Here is a 17999-nt window from a genome sequence, read left to right on the forward strand (position 1 = left end):
AGGCAATTGCGACACTGCAACTGTTGCATACATCAACCAACAAGTTGGTCTACGCTCCGGTCACATGTCACAACTCACCCGCCATCTCCTCCTCTGGAGTCAGAAGCAGCTGAGGTCGATTTGGGCAATTCATGTTCCCAGTGTGCTCAATCGTGTGGCCGACGAGTTCTCACGAGGGCCCCAGGGCCTGCGCAAATATGCGTTCCCAGTGAGCCTACTCGCACAGACCCTGGGAGACCGAGGAGCAGGTCTTGCTAGTTGCATCCTATTGGCCCAACTGGACCGGGTTCCCAGAACTGATGCTTCTCGCTACAGTCTCTCCCTGGCAGATTCCTCTTAGAAAGGATCTACTTTCTCAGAGATGGGGCACCCTGTGGCACCCGCGTCCAGACCTCTGGAAACTACATGTCTGGTCCCTGGATGGAGGTTCTAGGTGACTTACCCCAAGAGTTAGTTAACACCATCACTTCGGCTTGGGCACCATCTACGAGACACACTTACACATTTAAGTGGAACCTGTTCGTCGAGTGATGTTCTTCTCCAAGAAGACCCCCAAAGATGTTCGATCAGTGCTGTGCTTGTAGTGTAGATGTAGTGAAGTCTGTCTCCCTCTACCCTCAAAGTGTATGCTGCCGCAATATCTGCATATCACGACCCCATAGGAGGTAAGTTGGTCGGGAAGCATGACCTGGTCGTCAGTTCCTTATGGAGGTGAGACGATTAAATCCTCCTTGTCCTCCCTACATACCCTCCTGGGACCTTACTCTGGGTCTTACACTTCAGAATGCCACATTTGAGCATTTAGACAAAATTCTGTCTATGAAGACTTAGCTTCTGATTGCACTGGCCTCTATCAAGAGGGTAGGGATACCAGCAGGCATTTTTCAGGCCGGGTGACACCCACGTGGTATTGAGACCCCGGCCTGGCTATGTGCCCAAGGTTCCAACCACTCTTTTCAAGAACCAGGTGGTGAACCTGCAAGCGCAGACTCAGCCCTGGCTTTGCTCTGTCCTGTCCACAGCCTGCGACTGTTCTTGGACAGAACACAAAGCTTTAGGACCTCAGAGCAGCTCTTTTTCTGTCTCCAAGCAGAGGATGGCCCACTGGATAGTGGATGCCATCACTTTGGCTCATCAAAGCCAAGGCGTGCCCTGCCCGCTCAGGTTGAGAACTCACTGTACAAGTGTTGCATCCCCCAGGGCACTGGCACGTGATGCCTTGCTGACAGATATATGTAGAGCTGCGGGCTGGGAGACATCCAACATGTTTGCTAGATAGCCATTGTGTAGAAGGATATATAATCTCCTGTGTTCTCAACTCAAACGGGTAGAAGACACAGAGAGGCCCCGACTTAGTGTAGACTTGCTGCGCCAAGACATGCACTCATATTGCTCCAGAGAGTTCCCTGTTGGGCAAAGCCTGTTGAGCTCCTTCATCACCCTCGGCAGTCGGACGTGACTGAGCTTCTGGCACCAGGCCTTCAGCTGTTGTATTCATGAGCACCGGTGCTAGGCTGGGTGCCCATATGTAGTGACCCAGAGGGGGTCCCATATGTGTATTCTTCCAGGGCTTGGCTCCTAAATGGAAGCGTCTGTCTTTTCCATCTGTGGGGGAAAACGGGACTGGTCAGAGACTTGGTAGCAGGACATGACATGGCATCAGGGATTAGGACACAAGGAATGTTAGACAACGAACTGGCACAATACTGAAATCACAAGGAACAGCTAATGAGAACATTCATTGCTTTCTTGATGTGTCGCACATGCTCGTTTTATTTGGCCTTATTTTTTTTCGTGTTATGCCTTGTGTGAACACGCAGCTGATGTAAACACGAACCAGGTGCTACACAGAACACAACACATGCGAACAGAAGAGCATATGCCCAGAGCGAACTCAAAACTGCAGAGCTCACACAACAAGACAGAGCGCACAGAGAATCAGCAAATGCTCGTCCCGTGCGCTCACAACAGAAGACAAACACATGGATCATGATTGTCCAAACCCAGACACAGAACGGAAACCAAACTAGACTGAAGTGTCTTAATTCGAACACATCGCTCCGCACACAAAACAACTCACATGGATGGAAGAGCATACCGCACACTCACAATTACAAGACGAGAGAATAGCAGTGCCAGATCTGTTTATTCTTAATCCAAGAATCCAAGTAATATCATGTGATGCACATTCAACTTTATTTTTAATATTTAATATATATATATTTTAAATTTGGTTGTTTTGAAATTAAATTTTAATTTACTTGATTTATGTAATTCATTGACTGACGAGACTAGAAGCATTTTTCCATTCCAACAGAGTTTAAAAGAAAATTAATTCTAAATGTATTCATGGTGTTTAATTACATGAAATTAGAGGTTAAAATAAATCAAATGGTGTTTTAGTGCCCCCTAGTGGTTATCGCATAGCAGACATTCAGTATTTTGTCCTTGTGTGCCTACCGTAGTTCAGCAGAAAATGGCTGACACAGCGGTGGGTAACTTAAACGTGTTTCTTCTCTCTTCTGTGTATTGGGTATACAAATGTGATTAGTGTTTCATACGATTTTGATTCAAATGTAAACGTTTGTAGTGATTATATCAACAAATGTAGTCGGATGGGTTTATATGTCCGATGTAAACTTTGATTAATTAACGTTGTGCCTCGTATCTCATACTGAACACCGTTTCTCTTAAAGAGAGAGTTTGTTCATTTTGTTTTTCTGATTTCAGTGGTTTATGTCTGCAGTGTTTGCAACCAATTTAATAAATTTTAATGTATTCCTCAGGTATGTGATTTTTCATGTTTGTTTATTTTGTTAACATGGAATTGTTATAAGTTGTATGGAGTTCAGCAAAAATGGCTGACACTCCTGTGGTGGTTTATGTTTGCAGTGTTTGCCACCAATTTAATACATTTTAATGTATTCCTCAGAACATTGCTATGGAGAATAAAAGAACAGACAACCAGAGTTTTGTTGGCGTCGTTTGTGACGGTTGTGTGGATGAGTAAAGGCCACATTGGAAACTACAATCGTTACACTGGTGCTGTGACTCTTTGGATCGTTGGAGTGTTGTTTCAGTGTCAAATATTTCCACTGTTTGAATTATATTTTATATATTCATTTTCTTATTGCTTGTAAGGAACAGTGACTGAATAATGCCTGAAACTAATGATTGTGACGCTGATATGGATAGGACATTCATGGAAGCCACTGGTTTTCCCAGAGGGAGGGGTGGTTGGCTTGTGGGTGCTTCTGGCAATGGTTAGGTTTTCAGTGAAAGTGGCAGAAGAGGGGTGGGACAGTCAAGGTCTCAAACTGACCACAGTGGGGGTTGTGGTTTAAATTTAACTACAAATAATTCCCCTGTTGGGCGTTGTAGCGTCTGGAGTGTCTCCCAGCTAGGATCAAAGTGATCAGAGATGCTTTCCTCCAAACAGCTCTGCATATAAATTAAATATCTGCCCCACTGGCTCCAACCTGACTGGGACAAATGGCGCCTCCGACTGTTTAATGACCAGCTAGAGCCTGACCAGAATTGTTAGTGATGGCCCTTTCTGAACTTCAATCAGATGTTAATCAGCCAGAACAGTTCCCTCACCCTTCAGTCTGGAGGGGCCATGGGTCGTGTGACTCTAATACACACACACACACACACACACACACACACACACACACACACACACACACACACACACACACACACACACACACACACACACACACACACAAGCATTCCCCTCTATTTAGCCTTTAATTAAACTATCCCAGAAATTACATATATGATGATTTCTTAAGTGTATGCATGCTCCCTATATTTCTTATGCTTGTGTGATGTAAGAGCGATCTTAAACGCTCCAAATCGCTCTGTATAGAAGATGCACTGCCTTCATGTCTGTAAACCCAGGCATGTCTGATGTCTAAATGCTCCTCTTTCTCTGTCTCAGTCAATGGTACAAAGTATATGATTATGAGACGTACCACTAGTATGGTTAGGTCTTTGGAGTGAAACTTTACTAATTCTGGCTCCCAGCGAGAACATTCCATTGAGTAATAAAGTCCGAACAAAGAAACTCTCTCCCGCCTGAAATTCACACCAACGATTGGTTGCCGCCGGGAAAGTGGGCGTAGTTAATGGACGTTAAAGGACAGAAACACCTACACATTGTTGCTCAGTCACCTTGCAAGGACCCCGGACGAGACAAATTCCCTTTTCCTCCCATCTCATCAGCGCGGCTCGCGGGTTTTCGACCTGCGAGCCGGCGCGGTCCAGCCAAGCTGATGTTTCCTTTGAAGATCGACGCGCTCCGCGACGCAGTCAGCGGACGCACTTAGCTGGACGAGATGAACTTTCCCTCCAAGACGACACCTTTAAAAGTCCCGCGGACCAACGAAGCTCTGGAAGAACCAAACGGAGAGAACGCTTCAGCGCGCAAACTCTCTGAGAAACGCCAACGCACGCATCTTGCTTTACACAACACCAAGAAACCATGCAAGTATCAATTCTACCGAAATTTAGAAGCGTTTTAAAGATTGTACCCCTGTTTAAGGTGATATTTCTTGCTGGCTCCAATGGTTTTGTCTGGGAAGGTGTCGGATCGGACACGATCTTACCCTCCTTCCTTTCCTTTCCCTTCCCCTCATCCTCCTCTTTACTTTCCACTATTCTGTAAATACATGTATTCTTTATGTAGTCATATGTAATCGTAGTATTAATCTTTATTAAAACCATGATATTCACGTTTTGATTGTCATTGTTTGCTCACGGAACACGAGTCCCTTTAATGTCAGATCTAAGCTACGAGCTCTTATAAGCATCGTTGAATGCTTTAATTAATACCATAACTCGGAAAGTTTGTCCTTTGTGGCCAGAGGGATAAACTTCCCGAAAATTGGGTAGGAAGAATAGACCTGGTGAGTGGATAAGGAATCTCCGCTCGTTCTTTAAACGGAACGGAGAGGAATTTTGAAACAACTCCCTTGGGGTTATTCTGTGATTATTTAATATAGATATATCTGTAGTTAATTACAATAAATTGTTGTTAACCATATATATATATATATATTATATTGCATAAATACAGAGGTGAGGTATTCCCATTTTGGGTGATTTTGGAGATTGGTGATTAGATTATAACCCGTTATGATTAATCATAAATCCCTAAATATTAATACCCACAATTCCCTATTGAGCTAATTTTTAATTTAAATATATATGTAACCCTAATACGCTACATATTTTGGTGGAGAATGCGGGCACATTCTAAACTCTGTTTTGTGAGCAACTTTGTCAATTTTATGCGTATATCATTTGTGTTAATTATTGTCTTATATGCGCGCTTCAGTGAGACAAGTCGCAATCGCGAACTCGCGTATCTGTAACTGAAAAGCCCAAAGCTCATTTCAGTTAGTCCTATGTTAACAGCGTCTATTTTGGTCAAACATTTTGGTCACTGTTAATTGTTAAAAAGAAACTGCAGTTCATAATATTAAAACTGTCTCTGTAAAGGGAAAAAAACTTCTTTTGCAGAACATTTTAATATTATCAATCCCACCTGTTAGAGCGAAGAAATCTTCTTTCAGCGTGATGCCACCTGTGCGTGATGCCACCTGTGCGTGATGCCACCTGTTAGAACGAAGAAATCTTCTTTCAGCGTGATGCCACCTGTGCGTGATGCCACCTGTGCGTGATGCCACCTGTGAGAACGAAGAAATCTTCTCTCAGCGTGATGACGATTTGAGCGTATTCCTCTTATTCGTTTTGTAAAAGGCCTTATCAATCGCTAGCGATCTCACCCCCTTAGGTGGAGTTTTGGCATAGCTAACCAGAACGCACACCTTGCACAAATCAACCAGAAAAAAACAGCTGGCCAGTATCTGCTTGATGTGTGAATGGGAGTATTTTATTTTAACCTTGATCACGTTAAAATTTGTTGCAGAGAAAATGCTCTGTTCTACATTTGTGTGTATATGCGGTAAATAAATCCGTCCACACACTCTGTGCTTCAAAATTGGCAAAAAGGAAATTTGAAAACAAATTCTCTTCACACTTGTGATTGCAGTTAAATTGCTGCGTTAGGAAGCTGGACCCTCCCCATTGTCGGACGCTCAAGCTTCATAATCACCTAATTTTGGGTAGTGTAATACCTCCGAGTAACACAAGGGGGCAGCCCGCTAGGTGTGCTGCACCTCTCAAATTACCCACGCCTGACTCCACTACGCCATCTTGTGGACGTCTGCAGATGTTTGCCTTATTAAACTCTCTCAAGCGAACTCTCGTTATTTTATTTGTTTACTATTATAATTATTTTCATTTATTTCCTGTTATTGCTATTGTTTGGTATCATTCAATCTTTCGGGTTCAATGACTTCTCACACTTATTTAAATTTGGTTTAAACAAAGTTTGAATTTGAATTTAAATTAAGTTCTCCTTTCAGCCAGTGATGCTACCTAAGGGGAATAGGCCCCTTTTGTGACATCTCCTGCTAAGTCAGTTTCCCTTTCTTTCTCATTGTTTCAATTTGAGTTATTTTTGCTTGTCTGTTCTTTTCTTTCCTTTTTATTGTTATTTGTTTATCAATTGGTTTCTTCCATTTCATACCAGTCTGATACCCTGCACTTATTTAAATTTTGGTTTAAGCAAGTTTGAACCTGAATTTAAATTAAGCCTTCTCTTTTCAGCCTGCGACAGCCACTTATCAGTAGCACGCCCCCTGTTGGGCACTCTCATAAGTTGGCTCTCCTCTCTCTCTTCTCCTTTGGCTCCATTTCTGAATAGATTAATTTAATTAATTCTATTTCTCCCTTTTTCAAGGTTGTTCTGATAATTACCAACATTATCATCATTTTATGTTTTAGTACTATTTATTGAATAGTCTTTTACCTCACTCACTTTACAGAATTATTTGAATTTGGTTCAAACAAGTTTAAGCTAAGCTGATGTCACGTTTTCCTTGTTAGCCATTTATATATTTACAGGTAGTACCTCCCCTAGTGCTTGTGGTGAATTTCCGGTTGTCTTCTGGCTGGGTTCCGGTGAGTGGAGTCACCTGGCCTGCGTAACTGACACCGGTCGTGTGTGAATCGCAGACACCTGTCTCCGTACCATTGGCGGCGGCACGCAGCAGACTAAGCATTTCGGGCACTCCAGGGAGAAGTCAACGAGTCCAACTGAACCGCTCAAGGGCATCTTGGTTAATTACTCTGATCCTCCGTTTGGACTCCAAAGGGATTTCAGAGGAAACCCAATTTCAACCCTTCAGTCTGGCCGTTGACCAAACTTACCTGAGTGCTGCCCAGTCATGCTAAAAGTCACACGCTGTTTGAGTGGGCGCACCGTGGTACCAAGGGACGAGGATCTGGGAACACCGCGGTCGAGTGTCCAGGGACGGCCGGCGAGATTGACCTCACCATCGGTTCTCACCTGAAGCGACCCCGATTCACCCCAGGCATAGTAAGTTAAATAAGCCCATTCACTTATTGCAAGCCCTAGAATATACATATTCCCGGTCACTTAAGTGTTTGGCCACACCTTTCTTTTTTTTGTAAGCCATACCTTTCCCCTAGGCTTTATAGCTCAACAGCGCCCCCTCACTCGTTGGCCCTGTCATAAACCCTAGCATTGGTATTAAGCTTAGAGCCTTCCCATATCTATCTCTTCTCATGTTCTCATTCTGTTTTATTTCGTGCCTTCTTAGTATTCTTGGATATTTCGCCCTTTTCTTTTCTACTCTACTATTCTGTTGTTTAGTTTCTTCCAGTTCACCTAAAGACAGAACCTATGAGAGCCATCAAGGAAAGCTGAATAATAGATTGACGATCAGCAGCCAGTGTCAGTAAATGACCCACTAGGCTACCGCACTGTCAAAATTGTTATTTAAATCCGGCACTCACCCACACAAATCGGCCCCACCTGGCCGCTCACGGCCAAGACAACAGGTGCACGGCCTAGATTCCACTAACTGTCTGCACCAGTTAGTCCAAAATTGCACACACAATTAAATAGTCACATATGGCTATAAGCACTACACCCTATACGGACTTGCATTGGCCTCTTTTGTGTTGTCTCTCTCTTGCCCACAGTAAGCGGTGTGTCCCGTTCATCCAGCCCCACCGCCACTGGGATCACGTCGAGACCTGATCGAGCACCAGGACGACTGCGTTCCTGCCTAAAGCCACGGTGACCTGCAGCCCCTGAGCCAAGAACGGCAGCGTTGAAGCTCCATGCCGAGGAGGCCCGTAGGAACCAGGACCACGCGCAGAGTCGATTAGATCAGCTACTCCTCGAGACCCAGGACCGACGCGGACGGAAGGACGGAACGGACCTACAACTTCGGGAGGAAGTTGAGAGACTCCAAAATGCCCCGGCAGAACTTCGTGTGGAGACAAGCACAGAGAGCAGTTGGAGAAAGAATCCGAAGAGGAACCAAAAGAAAAACTCCAACGAGGTGAAGCTCTCCTAACAAGAGCAAAGATTGAACTGAAAGAAAGAAACAGCAAGGCCAAAGCTTGTGAAACCCACTTGCAAACGCCCATGCCAAGGTCCAAGATTTGGTTAAAAAAAAAACAAAAAAAAAAGACTATTCAAGACAAAGAACTTGAAACTGTTCACAGAGAACTGAAGTTCACATGTACATCGCATAGTGAACAGCAAGGGGAAACACGCACCACACAGTTTCCCCTGACAAGTGGGACAAGAAACCCCCAGCCAAGAGTTCCAAGCTCAAAAGGGGGGTGAAAGCCCACTGCCCAAGTTGTCACCAGCCAGCATGCTGAGAAAGTATGTGTCTGCCAACCAGAAAGACTGGGATGTGAAACGTCCATTGGTGCTCATGACCATCAGAGCCACCCCGCATGAATCAACTCATGTGTCTACTTTTGAACTTGTGACTGGGTGTCAGACGACCCTGCTGCATCAAACAAGAGACTCTAGTTTTGTCAGAACTTACACTGCTCACCAGCACATTGACAAACTACACCTGAAGTGGCTCAGACAGCTGTTGAACCATGAGAGCAGCTGGACAGATCAAACACATGCAGAACTGTCACTATGGCAAACGCCAAGTACCAGACAAGCCACTGGGCGGAGCCACGGAAGACAGCGCGTCCACCCTGCGCACACCACAGGATGTCCCACAGCCGTCGACAACAACGCCCTCTGCCAAACCCTTCACGCAGGTGTCAAGCGGAGGCTGCACAGGGACAGCTGGACACTACTATCTCAGGGTCACAGGAGCTGCTGACACCAGCAAAATAGCCCCTGAACAGGACTCACCAGATGAGGACTGCAAAGGACAAGCTTCCAACTCCTTGCCACACACAGCTCAGGCAAGCTCACAACAGCACTGCCACAAGAAGCAGAGCAGAACTCCGATCCTTCTGACTTCTCGTGACTGAGAGGCTAACAACTACCTGCTTCCCTCCTGTCACCAGCACTAGGTCAGTCTGAAACCCTCTTCAGGCCACACAGACCCCTTACCACTTCCTGAGACCACAAGCAGAAACCTGCGCCACACAGACGGACTTCAGGATGACAGGTGACGCACCGTCATGGCACCTGCTGCCTCGACACCTGTTGCACAAGGTCAGAGACCTGAACTTGGCTACTGCCTGCCTTATCTGCCGTGGAGTGACCATCACTCCAGGGGACACAAACGACCAGAGTGTGTGGATTCACGTACCAAAGGGTGCCATCCTCCACCTTGATGATCTGGCATCGTAATACCTCCCAAGTGAAGAGCACTGGTCAGAGCTGGAAACCCCATCCTTCTTCAAGAATCACAACTTCACTCTAGATCCAGAACTGGAACTAAAGATTGAGAAAGGGGGTCCTAGCCAATTGACACAGCTCTTTACCTTGCTACAGCATTATGCTACACGCTAACACTGGGCCTGGCTTTCATCCTATTCAAGAGGGTCCACGACATGCGAGAGCCCATGACCAAGAACACGGCCTCTCTCCTCCTGGGATTCAAACGAAACCCACGGAAGGGAGGTACCAAGACAGAGACAATGCCAAATCTCATCGTGATGGACTCTCAGCCTGAGGAACCAAAGGCTGAGAACAAGTAGAGACCACTTGCCACTCGACCACCATGATCCACCTGCCATCCGACCATCATGATCCACCTGCCACTCGACCACCATGATCCACCTGCCATCCAACCGAAATGACAACTGTCATCCGACGAGGTCACTCGGACCTCGTCACATGACAAAATGGGAATGTAGCGTCTGGAGTGTCTCCCAGCTAGGATCAAAGTGATCAGAGATGCTTTCCTCCAAACAGCTCTGCATATAAATTAAATTTCTGCCCCACTGGCTCCAACCTGACTGGGACAAATGGCGCCTCCGACTGTTTAATGACCAGCTAGAGCCTGACCAGAATAGTTAGTGATGGCCCTTTCTGAACTTCAATCAGATGTTAATCAGCCAGAACAGTTCCCTCACCCTTCAGTCTGGAGGGGCCATGGGTCGTGTGACTCTAATACACACACACACACACACACACACACACACACACACACACACACACACACACACACACCCACACACAAGCATTCCCCTCTATTTAGCCTTTAATTAAACTATCCCAGAAATTACATATATGATGATTTCTTAAGTGTATGCATGCTCCCTATATTTCTTATGCTTGTGTGATGTAAGAGCGATCTTAAACGCTCCAAATCGCTCTGTATAGAAGATGCACTGCCTTCATGTCTGTAAACCCAGGCATGTCTGATGTCTAAATGCTCCTCTTTCTCTGTCTCAGTCAATGGTACAAAGTATATGATTATGAGACGTACCACTAGTATGGTTAGGTCTTTGGAGTGAAACTTTACTAATTCTGGCTCCCAGCGAGAACATTCCATTGAGTAATAAAGTCCGAACAAAGAAACTCTCTCCCGCCTGAAATGCACACCAACGATTGGTTGCCGCCGGGAAAGTGGGCGTAGTTAATGGACGTTAAAGGACAGAAACACCTACACATTGTTGCTCAGTCACCTTGCAAGGACCCCGGACGAGACAAATTCCCTTTTCCTCCCATCTCATCAGCGCGGCTCGCGGGTTTTCGACCTGCGAGCCGGCGCGGTCCAGCCAAGCTGATGTTTCCTTTGAAGATCGACACGTTCCGCGACGCAGTCAGCGGACGCACTTAGCTGGACGAGATGAACTTTCCCTCCAAGACGACACCTTTAAAAGTCCCGCGGACCAACGAAGCTCTGGAAGAACCAAACGGAGAGAACGCTTCAGCGCGCAAACTCTCTGAGAAACGCCAACGCACGCATCTTGCTTTACACAACACCAAGAAACCATGCAAGTATCAATTCTACCGAAATTTAGATGCGTTTTAAAGATTGTACACCTGTTTAAGGTGATATTTCTTGCTGGCTCCAATGGTTTTGTCTGGGAAGGTGTCGGATCGGACACGATCTTACCCTCCTTCCTTTCCTTTCCCTTCCCCTCATCCTCCTCTTTACTTTCCACTATTCTGTAAATACATGTATTCTTTATGTAGTCATATGTAATCGTAGTATTAATCTTTATTAAAACCATGATATTCACGTTTTGATTGTCATTGTTTGCTCACGGAACACGAGTCCCTTTAATGTCAGATCTAAGCTACGAGCTCTTATAAGCATCGTTGAATGCTTTAATTAATACCATAACTCGGAAAGTTTGTCCTTTGTGGCCAGAGGGATAAACTTCCCGAAAATTGGGTAGGAAGAATAGACCTGGTGAGTGGATAAGGAATCTCCGCTCGTTCTTTAAACGGAACGGAGAGGAATTTTGAAACAACTCCCTTGGGGTTATTCTGTGATTATTTAATATAGATATATCTGTAGTTAATTACAATAAATTGTTGTTAACCATATATATATATATATATATATATTATATTGCATAAATACCGAGGTGAGGTATTCCCATTTTGGGTGATTTTGGAGATTGGTGATTAGATTATAACCCGTTATGATTAATCATAAATCCCTAAATAGTAATACCCACAATTCCCTATTGAGCTAATATTTAATTTAAATATATATGTAACCCTAATACGCTACAGCGTGCCGCAGCTGATTTCCCTTGTACTTCAACACCTAACGTTGAGAGGGATGCTCTTAGCCACCTCACAGATAGGGTGGGCCAGTTAGGTTCACAGATTGGAGAATCAATCGTCTCAATATTACTTTCAGCAGGCTTAGAAAATGCAAGCAACAACTGCCAGAGCGATTCGTTTGACCACACTCGATCTCAGATGATACCAGAACAATCTATGCCAATGATAGTACCACAAGTGTCAGTACTCGTGGGATCAGAACATGACATGTTCCGTGGTGACCGATCTGACAAGTATTGTATAAAAGAGTGGGTTAATAGAACCAAAGCTTGTATAAGAAAGCAGAAATGTCCCATCTCAGAACAAGCAGAGGAAATTATGAGCAGGCTTGCTGGAAAAGCAAAAGATGTCGTTAAGATCAGTCTGCGTAGTGATTGCACGCTTGATGTACAGCAGTACCCTGATCTGATTTACAATATTTTGCTACAGTATTTCAGTGATACTTCTTCATGCCTACCTCTTGCAGATTTCTATTCTACTCTTCCCAGAGCCAGAGAGAATCCAGTAGATTATTGTATCCGGATCAACAAGGCTGCTGATCTGGCGAATGATGGCCTTCATAGACAAGGAAAGCAGCTAGCTGATATGAGTGAAGAGGTGACACGAATTTTCATCAAGCACTGTCCCGACCCTGGTTTGGCTAGTGTGTTCAGATGTAAACCTATTCATGAGTGGAGAGCTAAAGACATACAGAGCAGGATTGACGACTATCAAAGAGAATACATGGGTCGTGCTGGCAGAGTCCTGCACGGGTCCGATTTTGTAAATCCGCACCCGCCTGTACCCGCAGTGCTTAAAACCACATTCTACCTGTTTTCCGACAACAGCACTAAATCAAATCCGCACCCGACCCAATCCGCTTAAAACAGAACCGACACCCGACCCGTACCCGCAATAAAATCAGTTTAGCATATCACATTATAGACACACTTACAAAACAGTTTATTGCCAGCATAAAGAAGTTATTACACGACCATTAACACAAGGACAACTTCAGCCGGGACATTCTAAAACGCTTAACGTGAAAAACGCTTAACAAGGCTTAATGTACTAAGACACTGTTATTAAGAGAACAAACTCAGGAAACATAACAAAAATACAGTTCGATAGAACCGCTTGTGCTTGGTTTGTTACCACAGTTATCTGCGTGCTTCCTCAGCGATGAAGTTCCACATTTGTGGCTATCTTTTCTTCAACTCCTCAGGATCCATCTCGGCGACTGCAGTGCAGGCAGAGCACGCGCGCGTGCGCGCGCGGTTGTGATACTTTTGGGAGGCGCACGGCCACAAATAAACTGATATGGATTTGAAATTATTTTATCAACTTGAAATACAGGCAAGGCATATTTTTGTATATGCATATTTTTAGGAACACATCTACAATATACATGCATATATTTTTATATATAGGCCTATATTCGTTTGCACGTGACTTTTTAAAACCCGTGTTTAGACCCGTGTTTCTCCCTTGTCCGACCCGACCCGCACCCGTATCCGACATAGTAGGATGTTTTTCACCCGTTTCAGCAATATTCGCGGGTCACCCGTACCCGTGCAGGACTCTGCGTGCTGGTGTGTATGTGACGAGCCACACTTCAGTAGTGCTTAACAAGGAATGTACTGTGCATGATGATCATGTGAGTTTTCCACAGTCTGCTGCTCAGGACATATCGAGTTCATCATTGGTGATAATTACATGTAAGCAGCCGGAACTCTTGGTGGAGCCCAGTACTATTCAACGTCGGCCATGTCCTGCTCCAAATCTGCCTGCAGTCCAAACTGTGATACAGAATACACAGCAGCCTGAAGGTCAAGTGCTCTCACGAATGATGGAGATGTTAGAGCAGCTGATGGATAGAGTTTAGACACGTGAAGTTCCCGCTCACAGAGGCAGTTCGAGGTTCCAACAGCACTTTAGCAGAAATAACTTCCGGGAATGCGGTGACAGCAAGCACAGCACAGTGACGCACTGCATGTCTGGTAAGTTGTGTTTTGTTTGCTTCTCACCTAGACATGCAAAACTTGAATGTCCAAAACGTTCTTCTGTCCGGGACGATATGGAGGGAAACTAGTGGACCCATATTTGGAGGGAGGCAGTAAGGGTCATTCTTGGAATTCACTCCCAAGTTGTTACTGAGTGTGAAGATGTATGCCAATTGATTGAAAACAGTGTTGATTAACAAAATATTGTGCATCAGAACATGCAAGTTGTTGGGGGACACGATAGCCTCTTTTATAGACCTGTGAAAATCGGAGAAAGTGACATTGGGAGCCATGATGGATAGTGGACCAATGGCATGCACCTTAAATGACGCAGCTGTGATGAAGCTGAGAAAAGCGGGAGTAGTTGATGGAAGCAGTGAGCTGAGCACTGATGTAGTCCTTGTGGGCTGTGGTGGATTGCTTTTCAAGCCTAAATCCGTATTCAATCTGACCATGGAAGTTTATGGCTTGAAGATGACTGTACCTACTTTAGTGGTTCCCGGCCAGCATGACAAACTCATAATTGGAACTAATGTCATCAAACATATTCTGCGACATTTCAAGAAGTGTGAGGGTTTCTGGAGAGCTGTGTCTGGCCCTACATCAATGGATCCTGAATCTGAGAGCTTTCTGTCTATGCTCGCTGGACTAAATCACTGGAGAGGTAAAGATATGCCTGAGAAACTTGGCACAGTAAGATGCAATTCAGCTGTTTGTCTTGAGCCTGGTTTTGAATATTTGGTGTGGGGGAGATTGAAATCAGCTGTTTCCTCACCAGGCAGTGCTGTCATGACAGAGCCCACCACTTCTCTTTCGATACCCAGAGGTATCATGGTGGCCAGACTTGTCACATCGTTGTGGCGTGACAGATGGGTCCCTTTGAAGGTGATCAACACATCAGGGAGACTTGTGCTGCTGAGACGGAATTCAAAACTGGCTGACCTATACCCTTGCATTGCACTTGAGGATGTTGATAGTGCGGAAAGACTCATACCTCCCCTTGTCAGTTGCTCCATGGGTTTGTCTGCCAGCAGGGCCCAGTCGACATCTGCAAGTGAAAGGTTAAAATCCATTGGACTGTCTGACCTTGATGTAGAGTCATGTGACGTTTCTGACCAGTGCAAGAAGCGATTAGTCAGTTTGATCTTAACTTATGAGGACATCTTTTCAAGAAATCACCTTGACTGTGGAGAGGCTACGGGCTTCATACATAGAATCCACCTCTCGGTCCCCAGGCCGTTCCGACTTCCATTTAGGTGAGTAGTCCCTAGCCAATAACAGAAGCTGCACCAGGTCCTGACGGAGATGGAGGAAAAAGAACAAAGTGAGTATGCATCTCCACTTGTTTTAGTGTGGAAGAAGAATGGGGATCTTCGGGTTTGTACTGACTTCTGTTGGTTAAACAGAAGAACATTTAAGGATGCCCACCCTCTTTCACATCAAGCAGATTGCCTGGCGGCGCTTGGTGGTAATGCTCTGTTCAGTACGATGGACCTCACGTCAGGTTTTTACAACATGTCGCTTCATGAGGATGATCATAAATTCACTTCCTTTACCACGCCTATGGGCCTGTTTAAGTACAACAGGCTACCTCAAGGTCTTTGCAATAGCCCTGGCTGCTTTATGCGGATGATGAACAGTATTTTTGGCGATCAAAACTTTCTCAGCATTCTGTGTTATATAGACAATCTGATCGTCTTTGGCCCGAATTAGCAAGTAGCACTTGATCGTTTGGAGATGGTGTTCGGAAGGTTAAGAGCCCATGGCCTGAAACTTGCTCCAAAAAAATGTCACCTCCTGAGATTGTCAGTGAAGTTTCTGGGACATGTTATAAACAAGGACGGAGTGTCTACGGATCCTAATAAGGTAGAGTGCATTTCCAAGTTGAACAGTTCTGACCTGATTGAAGCGGACGGGAAGACACCATCTCAGCAGAGAATTAGATCATTTTTGGGAATGGTGAACTATTATCAACATTTCATTCCAAATTATTCTGTCAAAGCAAAACCACTCTTCGCTCTTCTTCAAGGCCAGAAGGTCAGGGAAAAACAGGAAGTTGAGGCCTGAGGATTGGACTGAAGCACAGCATGATGCGGTTGAGCAGCTGAAATTGTCTCTGGTTGGGAGTGTTGTTCTAGCTCACCTGGATTTCTCGCGTCACTTCATATTGGCGACGGATGCTTCCTTGGATGGTATCGGAGCTGTCTTGTCACAAGTCCAGGAGGGAGAGACTAGAGCGAGACCAGTTGCTTTCGCCAGCAAGTCCCTATCACTTTCACAGCGGAACTATCCGGCACACCGGTTGGAATTTCTGGCCCTGAAATGGTCCGTTTGTGAAAGTTTAGCCATTGGCTCAAGGGGCACAATTTCACCATTCTGACAGACAACAATCCGCTTGCCCATATACTCACAAAGCCTAAGCTCGACTGCTGCGAACAGCGCTGGGTGGCAAAACTGGCAAAACTCAGAATGTCATTGCTGATTCCCTCAGCAGAGTCCCTTTTGTCAAGAGTGGGGTGACGCAAAGACTGCTTCGAGTGCCCTAAGATACCAGTCTGGCAGATATGAGAGGGATGTCATCTAACTCTGTGTAGGATGCTTTCAGATGTTCGTGTGATAAAAATCAGGAAGAGAGTGTTATACAACAAGGACAGTCATGCACAGTCAATGATCATTTTAGTATGGACCATACTGTTGTTGCAAGCTCTGATGTCTCTGCTGTCTTGACTTCACATGTGGATTGGGAACTTGGTGCTGATACACGGGCTATGGCAGTTGTGGATCACTAACCTCAGATAGTTCCTACGGACCAGGACACATTGCCAGCGTTTTCTGTGGAGGACCTGTGTGACAAACCGATAAATGACAGAGTGTTGTCAAGAGTCATATCTTACATTGAGAGTCGCCAGAGACCTACAAGACGAGAGAGCAGGAGAGTCACCAGCGGTGCTTCGTTACCTCAAACACTGGGAGAAGTTGATTGTGAGGAATGGTGTTCTCTACAGGGTGTCTCGTGACCAGTTGTCAAGGATGAAACGCTTCCAGTATGTTGTCCCAGACTCGTTGGTGGATATAGTTCTGAGAAGTGTTCATGATGACAGTGGACATCAAGGTCAATTCAGGAGTGCTAGCTTGGCGAAGCAGCGTTTTTTTTCTGGTTAAACATGGAGCATAGAGTATGTGACTGTGCATCACTGTCAACGCTGCATCATAAGTAAAAGTCCTGACCCTTCTGGCAGAGCTTCTTTGGAGACTATAACATCTACGAAACAGCTAGAGCTGGTCTGTATTGATTTTTGGTCTGCAGAAGATGCTAAGAATAAATCTGTCGACGTCTTAGTTGTGACTGACCATTTCACAAGGCTAGCACAGGCATTTGTGTGTCGAGACCAATCTGCCAAGCAAGTTGCCAGAGTTCTGTGGGACAGATATTTTTGTATATATGGCCTACCGGAACGTATCCACAGTGACCAAGGTGCAAGTTTCGAGAGTCGGCTGATAAGAGACTTCCTCAGGGTATCAGGGGTGAAGAAATCACACACCACCCCCTACCACCCTATGGGCAACGGTAGTGTGGAACGTTTTAACAGGACGCTGGGCAACATGATCCGTGCTCTATCTCCGGACGTCAAGAGGGATTGGCCGAGACGTTTGCAGATGTTGACGTTCCTGTATAATTGCACGACACATGAGTCGACAGGCTATGCACCCTGTTATTTGATGTTCGGAAGGGTGCCACGTCTTCCGGTCGATATTCTCTTCTGTTCCGTCTTGAACGACCAGAATGTGATCAGCTACGACAAGTTTGTGAACACACTTGTTAAAGACCTCAAAGAGGCCATGGTGATTGCACAAGAGCATTTCACAAAGGAACAGAAAAGACATGCAGCTCTATA

At 45.3% G+C, this 17999-nt stretch overlaps 1 protein-coding gene across 1 annotated transcript in view; it reads right to left on the reverse strand.

The window, feature by feature from the left end:
• The window catches only part of LOC307117669 (E3 ubiquitin-protein ligase TRIM39-like), a 57902-nt gene that overhangs the window by 9604 nt on the left and 30299 nt on the right, over nt 1-17999 (reverse strand). The window lies entirely within an intron of this gene.

The sequence above is a fragment of the Gobio gobio genome (genome assembly GCF_949357685.1).
Source record: "Gobio gobio genome assembly, chromosome: 21".
In the NCBI taxonomy this organism is placed as follows: domain Eukaryota; kingdom Metazoa; phylum Chordata; class Actinopteri; order Cypriniformes; family Gobionidae; genus Gobio; species Gobio gobio.